The sequence below is a fragment of the Camellia sinensis genome, chromosome 12 (genome assembly GCF_055761805.1).
Source record: "Camellia sinensis isolate YWXY chromosome 12, ASM5576180v1, whole genome shotgun sequence".
NCBI lineage: Eukaryota > Viridiplantae > Streptophyta > Magnoliopsida > Ericales > Theaceae > Camellia > Camellia sinensis.
This window is the reverse complement of record NC_138972.1, coordinates 24297501-24310000: the sequence shown is the minus strand read 5'-3', so window position 1 is coordinate 24310000 and position 12500 is coordinate 24297501. Positions and strand designations below refer to the sequence as shown.

The following is a 12500-nucleotide window of genomic DNA, read 5'->3' as shown; positions in this document are numbered from 1 at the left end:
AGGCCGTGGCATGACATGCTTGCCAATGCCGGGGCATGGCATGCTGCTGGCCAAGGCAGTGGCATGGCATGCTACTGGCCAAGGCCTTGTCATGCCATTTTGCTGGCCAAGGCTGTGGCATGGCATGTTGCTGGCCAAGGTCGTGCCTTGACATGCTTGCCAACGTCGGGGCATGGCATGCTACTGGCCAAGGCCATGGCATGGCATGCTTGCCAAGGCCGGTGCATAGCATGCTGCTGGCCAAGGCTTTGGCATGCCATGTTGCTAGGTAAGGCTGTGGCATGGCATGCGAGCCAAGGCTTTGGCATGGCGTGCTGCTGGCTAAGGCGTTGGCATAGCATGCCGTTGGCCAAGGCCGGGGCGTGGCATCCCATGCAGCTGGCCATGGCCTTATGGCATGGCATGCCACTGGCCAAGTCCGTGGATGCAATGCTGCTGGCCAAGGTCGTGGCTTGCATGCCATGCTTCTGGCCAAGGCCGTGGCGTGGCATGGCATGCTGCTGGCTAAGGCGTTGGCATGGCATGCTGCTGGCCAAGGCCGTGGCATGGCATGTTGCTTGCCAAGGACTAGGCATCATGTTGCAGGCCAAGGCTGGGGCATGGCATGCTACTGGCCGAGGCTGCGGCACGCCATGCTGCTGGCCCTAGCCTTGGCATGGCATGTTGCTGGCCAAGGCTGTGGCATGGCATGGTGCTAGCCAAGGACTAGGCAGGGCATGCTGCTGGCCAAGGACTAGGCATGGCGTGCTGCTAGCCAAGGCCGTGGCATGACATGTTTGCCAAGGTCCGGCATGGCATGCTGCTGGCCAAGGCCGTGGCATGACATGCTTGCCAAGGTCGGGGCATGGCATGCTGCTGGCAAAGGCTGTGGCATGGCATGCTACTGGCCAAGGCTTTGGCATGTCATTTTGCTGGCCAAGGCTGTGGCATGGCATGCTGCTGGCCAAGGCCGGGGCATGGTATGCTACTGGCCAAGGCCGTGGCATGACATGCTTGCCAAGGCCAGCGCATGGCATGCTGCTGGCCAAGGCTTTGGCATGCCATGTTGCTGGCCAAGGCTGTGGCATGGCATGCGAGCCAAGGCTTTGGCATGGCGTGCTACTGGCCAAGGCCCTGGCATGACATGCTTGCCAAGGCTGTGGCATGGGATGCTAGCCATGGTCGACGTGCCACCGCCGCCACTGCGGGCCGCCACTCGACATATCCCGTGCTTGGCTATGTAGTTTCAATGCCACAAGCCAAGCGATGGCATGTGCCAACCGCCCACCTAGGCATAGACGTGGCCTGTAGCCTGGCCATGCTGGCCAGCCTTAAGGGAGGTGCCGTCCTCCCTTATAGTAGCTTGTTAAGCCCTTTTTCATCTCGCATGAGGAAACATCACCTATGCTCGAGGAGTCATATTGGAATTTTTTAAAAAAGTAACGTTTTTTTGCAAGAATTTTCAACATAAAAGTTGAAGGAAATAATTAAAGACACCCTAAAAAAAATTGAAAAAAAATATTTGGCCGCCGGAATATTTTATTTTAATTTATTTCTGTTTTAATACTTAAAAAATAATAAAAATTACTACAAATAGTCAAAGAAATTCTTGAAAAATTCCAATAATTATAGGGTGAGGCACTAGTAATTATAGTAATTTTTTTAATTATTATTTTTATTTCTTATTTATTTTATTTTAATTTTTATTTGTAAATAAATAATTAAAAAATGTGAATCACACATTGAAGGACTAAGAAGCCCAACGAACGTGCAAAAACACTTACAGAAGTCGAGCAAGCATCGGTTAGCACAAATGCAAATAACAAACGCAACAGGCAACTTCCGAGGGACATACTTTTCGCAACAAGCTTCCACTGGGAAAGCACTGGCAACTCATTTGCAAGTCAAAGCCAACCAAATGGCCATTACCCGAGGGACATGCATTTCGCAGGGCAAACTTGTACGTAAGTCGAAGACAAACCTAATGGAAATTACCTGAGGGACAAGGATTGCTTGCCAAGGCCGTGGCATGCGATGTTCTTGGCCAAGGCCATACCACGCCATGCAGCTGGACAAGGCCGTGGCAAGGCATGCTGCTAGCCAAGGCCGTGGCATGCCATGCTGCTTGCCAAGGCTGTGGCAAGGCATGCTACTGGCCAAAGCATTGGCAAGGCATGCTACTGGCAAAGGCCGTGGCATGGCATGGCATGCCATGCTCCTGGACAAGGTCGTGGCATGGCATGCTGGTGGTTTTGGCTGGGCTACCTTGGCCTTGGCATGGCATGGCATGCTGCCGGCCTTGGCCTTGGCATGTCATCTTGCTGGCTTTGGCTGGGCTGCCTTGGCCTTGGCATGGCACGCTGCTGGCCTTGGCCTTGGCATGGCAAGCTGCTAGCTTTGGCTAGGTTGCCTTGGCCGAGGCAGGGCAGGGTAAGCTGATGGCCTTGGCTTGACATAGCATGCTGATGGCTTTGGCTGGCTTGCCTTGGCCTTGGCATGGCATGGCATGTAGCTGGCCTTGGCCTTGGCATGGCATGTTGCTGGCCTTGGCCTTGGAATGGCATGCTGCCGCCTTTGGCCAGGCTGCCTTGGCCTAGGCATGGCATCGCAAGCGGCTGGACTTGGCTTGGCATGGCATGCTGCTGGCTTTGGCTAGGTTGCCTTGGCCTTGGCATGGCATGCTGCTGGCCTTGGCCTTGGCATGGCATGCAGCTGGCTTTTGTTAGGCTGCCTTGGACTAGGCAACGCATGGCATGGCAAGCTGCGGGCCTTGGCTTGGCATGACATGTAGCTGGCTTTGGCTGGGCTGCCTTAGCCTTGGCATGGCATGCTGCTGGCCTTGGCCTTGGCATGGCATGTTGCTGGCTTTGGCAAGGCTGTCTTGGCCTAGGCATGGCATGGCAAGCTGTTGGCCTTGGCTTGGCATGGCATGCTGCTGGCTTTGGCCGGGCTGCCTTGGCCATGGCATGGCATGCTGCTGGCCTTAGCCATGGCATGGTATGCTGCTGGTTTTGACCAGGCTGCCTTGGCCCAGGCATGGCATGGCAAGCTGCTGGCTTTGGCTCGGCATTGCATGTTGTTGGCTTTCGCTGGACTGCCTTGGCCTAGGCTTGGCACGGCAAGCTACTGGCCTTGGCTTCGCGTGGCATGCTGCTGGATTTGGCATGGCAAGCTGCTGGCCTTGGCTTGGCATGGAATGCAGCTGGCTTTGGCTGGGCTGCCTTGGCCTACGCATGGCATGGCAAGGTGCTGGCATTGGATTGGCATGGCATCCTGCTGGCATTGGTTGGGCTGCGTTGGCCTCGGCATGGCATGGCATGCTGCTAGCCTTGGCCTTGGCATGGCATGCTGCTGGCTTTGGCTAGGCTGCCTTGGCCTTGGCATGGAATGGCAAGCTGCTGGCCTTGGCTTGGCATGGCATGCTGCTGGCTTTGGCTAGGCTACCTTGGCCTTGGCACGGCATGGCAAGCTGTTGGCCTTGGCATGGCATCGCATGCTGCTGGCTTTACCTGGGCGGCCTTGGCCTCGGCATGGCTTGCTGCTGGCCTTGGCCCTGGCCATGGCATGGCATGCTGTTGGCTTTGGCTAGGCTGCCTTGGCCTAGGCATGGCATTGCAAGCTGCTGGCCTGGGCTTGGCACGACATGCTGCTGGCTTTGGCCTAGCATGGCATGCTGCTGGCCTCGGCCTTGGCATGACATGTTGCTGGCTTTGGCTGGGCTGCCTTGGCCTTGGCATGGCATGCTGCTGGCTTTGGCTAGGCTGCCTTGGCCTAGGCACGGCATGGCAAGCTCTTGCCCTTGGCTTGGCATGGAATGCTGCTGGCTTTGGCCAGGCTGCCTTGGACTTGGCATGGCATGCCGCTGGCGTTGTCCTTGGCATGGCATGCTGCTTGCTTTGGCTAGCCTACCTTGGCCTTGGCATGGCATGGCAAGCTGCTGGCCTTAGCTTGGCATGGCATGCTGCCTGCTTTGCTCGGGCTGCCTTGGCCTTCGCATGGCATGCTCCTGGCTTTAGCTAAGCTTCCATGGCCTAGGCATAGCATGGCATGCTGTTGGCCTTGGCATTGGCATGGCACGCTACTGGCTTTGGCTAGGCTGCCTTGGCCTAGGAATGGCATTACAAGCTGCTGGCAGTGGCTTGGCATGGCATGCTGCTGGCTTTGGCAGAGATGCCTCGACCTTGTCATGGCATGCTGCTGGCTTTAGCTAAGCTTACATGGCCTAGGCATAGCATGGCATGCTGTTGGCCTTGGCATTGGCATGGCACGCTACTGGCTTTGGCTAGGCTGCCTTGGCCTAGGAATGGCATTACAAGCTGCTGGCCGTGGCTTGGCATGGCATGCTGCTGGCTTTGGCAGAGATGCCTCGACCTTGTCATGGCATGCTGATGGCCTTGGACATGGCCTTGGCATGGCATGCAGTTGGCTTTGGATAGGCTTCCTTGGTCTAGGCACGACATGGCAAGCAGCTGGCCTTGGCTTGGCATGGTATGTTGCTGGCTTTGGCTGGGCTGCCTTGGCCTAGGCATGGCATGGCAAGCTGCTAGCCTTGGCATGGCATGGCATGCTGCTAGATTTGGCTAGGCTGCCTTGGCCTAGGCATGGCATGGCAAGCTGCTGGCCTTGGCTTGGCATGGCAAGCTACTGGCTTTGGCTGGGCTGCCTTGGCCTTGGCATGGCATGCCGCTGGCCTTGGCCTTGGCATGCTCCTGGCCTTGGCTAGGCTGCCTTGGCCTAAGCACGACATGGCAACCTGTTGGCCTTGGCTTGGAATGGCATGCTACTTTCTTTGGCTGGGCTGGCTTGGCCTTGGCATGGCATGGCATGCTACTGACTTTTGGCTAGGCTACCTTGGCCTTGGCATGGCATGCCGCTGGCTTTGGCTAGGCTACCTTGACCAGGCATGGCATGGCAAGCTCCTGGTCTTGGCTTGGCATGGCATGCTACTGGCTTTAGCTTGGCTGCCTTGGCCTTGGAATGGCATGCTGCTGGCCTTGGCCTTGGCATGGCATGCTGCTGGCTTTGGCTAGGCTGCCTTGGCCTAACCATGGCATGGCAACCTGCTGGCCTTGGCTTGGCTTGGCATGCTGCGGGCTTTGGCTGGGTTGCCTTGGCCTTGGCATGGCATGCTGCTGGCTTAGCTAAGCTGCCTTGGCCTAGGCATGGCATGGCAAGCTGCTGGCACTGGCTTGGAATGGCATGCTGCTGGCTTTGGCTGGGTTGCCTCGGCCTTGGCATGGCATGCTGCTGGCCTTGGCCTTGGCATGGCATGCTGCTGGCTTTGGCTAGGCTGCATTGGCCTAGGCATGGCATGGCAAGCTGCTGGCCTTGGCTTGCATTGGCATGCTGCTGGCTTTGGCTGGGATGCCTTGGCTGAATTTCTTCACATTGACATTCAGAGCACTGGGCAGAAATCACATTACGTGAGCATCCGCAGGGACCATCGCAATACTTTGTTTTAATTAAACAGTCGGATTCCCCTTCTCCATGCCAGTTCTGAGTTGACCGCTCACTGCCCGGGGCAGGCCCCGCGAGGAGCCGTTCCCAATCCGTCCCCCGTCCGGCACACAGCGACCCACTCTCGCTGCGGGAGCAGCTCGAGCAGTCCGCCGACAGTCGACGGGTTCGGGACTGGGACTCCCGTGCCCAGGCCTCAAAGCCAATCCTTTTCTTGAAGTTACAGATCCATTTTGACGATTTCCCTTGCCTACATTGTTCCATCGACCAGAGATTGTTCACCTTGGAGACCTGATGCGGTTATGAGTATGACCGGGCGTGGGAGGCACTCGGTCCTTCAGATTTTCAATGGCCGCCGGAGTAACAACCCACATTCATGTCCTAGTCATGTTTGCATGCATTTATATGTTTTGTCATGGTAAGTTTGCATTCATGAATCTTGTCTTGTTTTGTGTTTATGTGATTTATCTAAGTGTTGTATGCATGCTTTGTTCCTTCCTTGTTGTCTCAAGCCTAAGTTATGTTAAGCCTAGATCATTCCTAGCCGAGGTCATCTTCAGCCTTGAATTGTCTTGGAACCACTTTGTTTGACCTCCATCTTCGCCCTGACATATTGGCCGAGATGTCATTAACTAGGCCGAGGTGTTCATCACCAAGGCCGAGATGTGTATTATCGAGGCCGAGATGTTACCTTTGCACCTAAGTGATCTTGTCCTGGAAGTGGTATGACCTAGACCAAGGTGTGGCACATCTAGGCCAAGGTGTGGCACAACTTAGGCAAGTGTTGTCCTTCCTAGCCGAGGTCATTGTCACCTTAGTTGCCGAAGCTTTGTCCTTAGCCGATGTCATCACTTGGCGGAGTGCCTTACCGAGTAGCTTGTTAGATACACTTTGTCATAGTCTTGTCTTGTGAATCTATCACCTTTTTGAGGAGAACCAACCAGCCGTTGCCACGTGTCCGAGCTGAGTGTTAAGCCAGCCGGCAGAGGGAGAAACCTATCATTTCTATATCTTTGTTTTGAAGAGGAGAGAGAACCTCTGGGAGAGAGAAGCTCTAGGAGAGGAAGAAGAGTTCTTGAGGGAGAGTAGATTTCCAAGCTTGATCCCTAGAGATCGAACCGTTAGATCCGTGTTCTAAGGTTGGATTCTGGACCTACCCATGTTGTTCCGTATGTTCATGTTATTGCATTGCATCATTGAATATGATTTGTAAGCCATGCATTGCTTTGAAGTTCGGTTTTAGAAAGAGAAAATAGCATTCATGTGTTCTTGAAGAAAAGTCATGTTTTGATCCGAAAGTTCATGCCAAGATCCATGTTTTTGTGTTTGTTTTCATATGATCTTCAAGTATAGGTACCAAGGTCCATGTTTTCGAACTCATAGCATGACATCCCATATTTTGTAATAAAGAAGTTAAGATTTTAGCATTTATGTTGCTTATGTTCTTCATGTTCTTCACGGGTGGAAACCCAGATCTCCAGACCTCACTTCCCAAAGTGTAGTCGCCGAGATCACTCTTGCCTAGATCGCACACTTAGGCCAAGCATCGTATCTCACCTTGTCCTACCTTGCATGATCACTTACACCTTTAGTTTGCCTTGTGCGCACCTCGGCATGCAGCCGCACGCTGAAGCCTAGGTAGCCACATCGCGGCCAGGAGGTGTGGGACCTCGGCAAAGACCTGGTTGGTACCCTGCATGTCTTCCGGACATGTAAAACAGTGTTTTGACTTCCAGCATGTTTTCCCGAGATCATTTACATGCATGTAAGACTTGTTTTGTGAAGTGCATTCAGTAGACTTTGCCATGTGTTTGTAGGACTTGAACCTTTGCCTTGATCCCGATGTCCGAAGAGCTATGTGAGTGGTATTTTTAATAAAGATATGTTATAAGGTTTTGATAAAGCTTTGCCTTGTTTTGATAAAAGTATTTGTTAAGCATGAATGATATCCCTATTTTATGTATCAAGTATAAGCTTTGTTTTGGATGACATTCTTGGGACTGTCCTTTCGTGTTAGGGGACGTTAAGCCTAAGTAACACCGTCCTTTCGTGTTAGGGGACGTTAAGCCTAAGTAACACCATCCTTTCGTGTTAGGGGACGTTAAGCCTAAGTAACATAGTCCTTCCGTGCTAGGGGACTTTAAGCCTATGTAGCATAGTCCTTCCGTGCTAGGGGACTTTAAGCCTATGTAGCATAGTCCTCCCGTGCTAGGGGACTTTAAGCCTAGGTAGTGCCGTCCTTTCGTGCTAGGGGACGTTAAGCCTAAGTAGCAACCTTGTTAAGATATCGGCCACCGACGGACTATGAACGGGTGTGCTCGATGCCGAGGTTATGCTTTTGTTTTGCCCGGGATGTCATCACCCCCTGTTTTAAGTTGACGTATGTTAAGTAAGTAAGTAAGTTTTGAAAGACCAAGGTTCGATTGATGTTTTATTTCAAGCCAAGCTAAGCTATGTTATGTATGGTTTTGATAAAAATATACTACGTATTGTTTGAAAAGATCTCGGGTATCATTCGTTTAACCCCTTTATTACTTGTACCATTCACTGAGTATCCAAGCTCACCCTCCCTATGTATATATGTAGGTAACAAGCAAGAAGTCGGCTACGCCGAGATATGTGTTTTGTATGCATGTTATGTCGGCAGTGAGGATGTCGGCAATTTTGAAGCTTATGTATTTTGAACATGTCGGCTCGAGAAGCCTTTTATCAAGATGTAATATGTATTTTTGTACTTCATTTTATTTGTATTCAAGTTGTAAAGCTATGTAAAGTTGTATGCCATTCCATTTGACTTATGCAGAGCTCTTATGGACTAATTAGATTTGTATATATTGCTTCCGCACTTGTGAGCCCCATATATTTATACTCTGATTATGTGTGAATTTTTGAAAGTTGGCCTTCGGTAATCTCGGATTACTGGCCATCGCAGCACCATTCTACTAGGGGCGGAATGGGGTCGTGACAGAATGGTATCAGAGCACGTGTTCCTTATAGTACGTTATTCACACACTTTGAGTCCTAAAGAGCATAGGATGTCCCATAGAATGATCTTAGGATTGCATCATATTGCTTGCTACTTGACAAGGTGTGCATCATCTCGGCATGAGCATTTGATACATGGGCATGATCATGTTCACTTGCATACATGTTCATTTGTTCATTTGTTTCTAAGCCTCACATCCTGCATACTCCTAGCATCATGAGAAGAGGTAGACCCCCAGTTGGCTGAGATCAGTCTGAAGACAGGTTGGACAGATTAGAAAGGATTGTTGAAAATTTGGCCGATGAGTTAAGGCAAGCAAGGCATCAGAACACCGGTACCACCTCCACCGAGGCCGAGCAGACGGATGGCCAACATGCAGTTCCACCACCGCCAGTACCACAAGTGCCTCCGCAGCCAGCTTTATATGGAGATGACACCATAACCTTGATCAAAAAATTCAAAAAGATGAAGCCGCTGAAGTTCCATGGAGGTATAGAGCCGATGAAAGAAGAACCATGGATTCTTGAAATGGAGAAGTTGTTCGAGGTTTTTCCTACCACCGACGCTCAGAAGGTGTCATTGGCAGCCTTTACATTGGAAGACGACGCTCATAGATGGTGGGTGATGATCAGAGAAGGTAATCCAGACTTGACTTCGGCCAGACTTTTGGAGCTGTTCTATGACAAGCATTTCCCACTCAGTGTCCGAGATCGCAAGACCATAGAATTTCAGATGTTGACACAGGGTAGCAAAACAGTGGCAGAGTATGATCATGCTTTCACCGAGTTGGCAAGGTATGCACCTCACATGGTCGACAACGAATACAGGAAAGCTAGGAAGTTTGAGAGTGGACTTCGAGGGCCAATACAAGATCAGGTTAATTTGCTCAACATGCCGACGTATATGAGAGTGTTAGATAAAGCCATCCCTGCAGAAGCCAACCTAAACAGAAGTCAAAGTTCAGGGAAGAATCAGAAGAAGAGGCAGACCTATGACAATCGCGAAGAAGAGGCTGACCCGAATGATGCCAAGGAGAAGATAGAGGTGGACAGTCCCAACAACGCGGATCTGGAAGGTGGCACTTGGCCGACATGTGCAAGTTGCGGGAAGCTACATTTTGGAGTTTGTCTTCGGGCAACTGGAGCATGTTTCGGATGCGGTGAGAGAGGTCATCGTATTAAGGATTGTCCCAAGGTAAAAGCCAGAGATGATAAGAAGAGATGTGAACACGACATCCGGAGTCGTTTTGGGAACAAGGTAAGTGAAGTTTGGGGACCAAACTTCTTTAAGGGGGGAAGGATGTAACAACCCACATTCATGTCCTAGACATGTTTGCATGCATTTATATGTTTTGCCATGTTAAGTTTGCATTCATGAATCTTGTCTTGTTTTGTGCTTATGTGATTTATCTAAGTGTTGTATGCATGCTTTGTTCCTTCCTTGTTGTCTCAAGCCTAAGTTATGTTAAGCCTAGATCATTCCTAGCCGAGGTCATCTTCAGTCTAGAATTGTCTTGGAACCACTTTGTTTGACCTCCATCTTTGCCCTGACATATTGGCCGAGATGTCATTAACTAGGCCGAGGTGTTCATCACCAAGGCCGAGATGTGTATTATCTAGGCCGAGATGTTACCTTTGCACCTAAGTGATCTTGTCCTGGAAGTCGTATGACCTAGACCGAGGTGTAGCACATCTAGGCCAAGGTGTGGCACAGCTTTGTCAAGTGTTGTCCTTCCTAGCCAAGCTCATTGTCACCTTAGTTGCCGAAGCTTTGTCCTTAGCCGATGTCATCACTTGCCGGAGTGCCTTACCGAGTAGCTTGTTAGATACACTTTGTCATAGTCTTGTCTTGTCAATCTATCACCTTTTTGAGGAGAACCAACCAGCCGTTGCCACGTGTCCGAGCTGAGTGTTAAGCCAGCCGGCAGAGGGAGAAACCTATCATTTCTATATCTTTGTTTTGAAGAGGAGAGAGAAGCTCTAGGAGAGAAAGAAGAGTTCTTGAGGGAGAGTAGATTTCCAAGCTTGATCTCTAGAGATCAAACCGTTAGATCCTTGTTCCAAGGTTGGATTCTTGATCTACCCATGTTGTTCCTTATGTTCATTTTATTGCATTGCATGATTGAATATGATTTGTAAGCCATGCATTGCTTTGAAGTTCGGTTTTAGAAAGAGAAAATAGTATTCATGTGTTCTTGAAGAAAAGTCATGTTTTGATCCGAAAGTTCATGCCAAGATCCATGTTTTTGTGTTTGGTTTCATATGATCTTCAAGTATGGGTACCAAGGTCCATGTTTCGAACTCATAGCATGACATCCTAGATTTTGTAACAAAGAAGTTAAGATTTTAGCATTTATGTTCCTTATGTTCTTCATGTTCTTCACGGGTGGAAACCCAAATCTCCAGACCACACTTCCCTAAGTGTAGTCGCTGAGATCACTCTTGCCTAGATCACACACTTAGGCCAAGCATCGTATCTCACCTTGGCCTACCTTGCATAATAACTTACACCTTTAGTTTGTCTTGTGCGCACCTCGGCATGCAGCCGCACGCCGAAGCCGAGGTAGCCACACCTCGGCCAGGAGGTGTGGGACCTCGGCAAAGACCTGGTTGGTACCCAGCATGTCTTCCTGACATGTAAAACAGTGTTTTGACTTCCAGCATGTTTTCCCGAGATAATTTGCATGCATGTAAGACTTGTTTTGTGAAGTGCATTCAGTAGACTTTGCCATGTGTTTGTAGGACTTGGACCTTTGCCTTGATCCCGACGTCCGAAGATCTATGTGAGTGGCATTTCTAATAAAGCTATGTTATAAGGTTTTGATAAAGCTTTGCCTTGTTTTGATAAAAGTATTTGTTAAGCATGAATGATATCCCTATTTTATGTATCAAGTATAAGCTTTGTTTTGGATGACATTCTTGGGACCGTCCTTTCGTGTTAGGGGACGTTAAGCCTAAGTAACACCGTCCTTTCGTGTTAGGGGACGTTAAACCTAAGTAACACCATCCTTTCGTGTTAGGGGACGTTAAGCCTAAGTAACATAGTCCTTCCGTGCTAGGGGACTTTAAGCCTATGTAGCATAGTCCTTCCGTGCTAGGGGACTTTAAGCCTATGTAGCATAGTCCTCCCGTGCTAGGGGACTTTAAGCCTAGGTAGCACCGTCCTTTCGTGCTAGGGGACGTTAAGCCTAAGTAGCACCCTTGTTAAGATATCGGCCACCGACGGACTATGAACGGGTGTGCTCGATGCCGAGGTTGTGCTTTTGTTTTGCCTGGGATGTCATCACCCCATGTTTTAAGTTGACGTATGTTAAGTAAGTAAGTAAGTTTTGAAAGACCAAGGTTCGATTGATGTTTTATTTCAAGCCAAGCTAAACTATGTTATGTATGGTTTTGATAAAAATATACTACGTATTGTTTGAAAAGATCTCGGGTATCATTCATTTAACGCCTTTATTACTTGTACCATTCACAGAGTGTCCAAACTCACCCTCCCTATGTATATATGTAGGTAACAAACAAGAAGTCGGCTACACCGAGATGTGTGTTTTGTATGCATGTTATGTCGGCAGTGAGGATGTCGGCAATTTTGAAGCTTATGTATTTTGAACATGTCGGCTCGAGAAGCCTTTTATCAAGATGTAATATGTATTTTTGTACTTCATTTATTTGTATTCAAGTTGTAAAGCTATGTAAAGTTGTACGCCATTCCATTTGACTTATGCACAACTCTTATGGACTAATTAGATTTGTATATATTGCTTCCGCACTTGTGAGCCCTATATATTTATACTCTGATTCTGTGTGAATTTTTGAAAGTTGGCCTTCGGAAATCTCAGATTATTGGCCATCACGGCACCATTCTACTAGCGGCGGAATGGGGTCGTGACAACCGGGGGCGCACTGGACACCGCGCGACGTGTGGTGCTCTTCCAACCGCTGGACCCTACCTCCGGCTGATCCGTTTCCAGGGTGGGCAAGCTGTTAAATAGAAAAGATAACTCTTCCCGAGGCCCCTGCCGACGTCTCTGGACTCCCTAATGTTGCCGTCAGCCGCCACATCCCGGTTCAGGATTTTT

The 12500-nt window shown here is 49.8% G+C and overlaps 1 pseudogene; it reads right to left on the bottom strand.

Annotated features, from left to right (window-relative positions):
- Positions 1–12212: 12212 nt before the first annotated feature.
- The window catches only part of LOC145805155 (25S ribosomal RNA), a 1895-nt pseudogene continuing 1607 nt past the window's right edge, over positions 12213–12500 (bottom strand).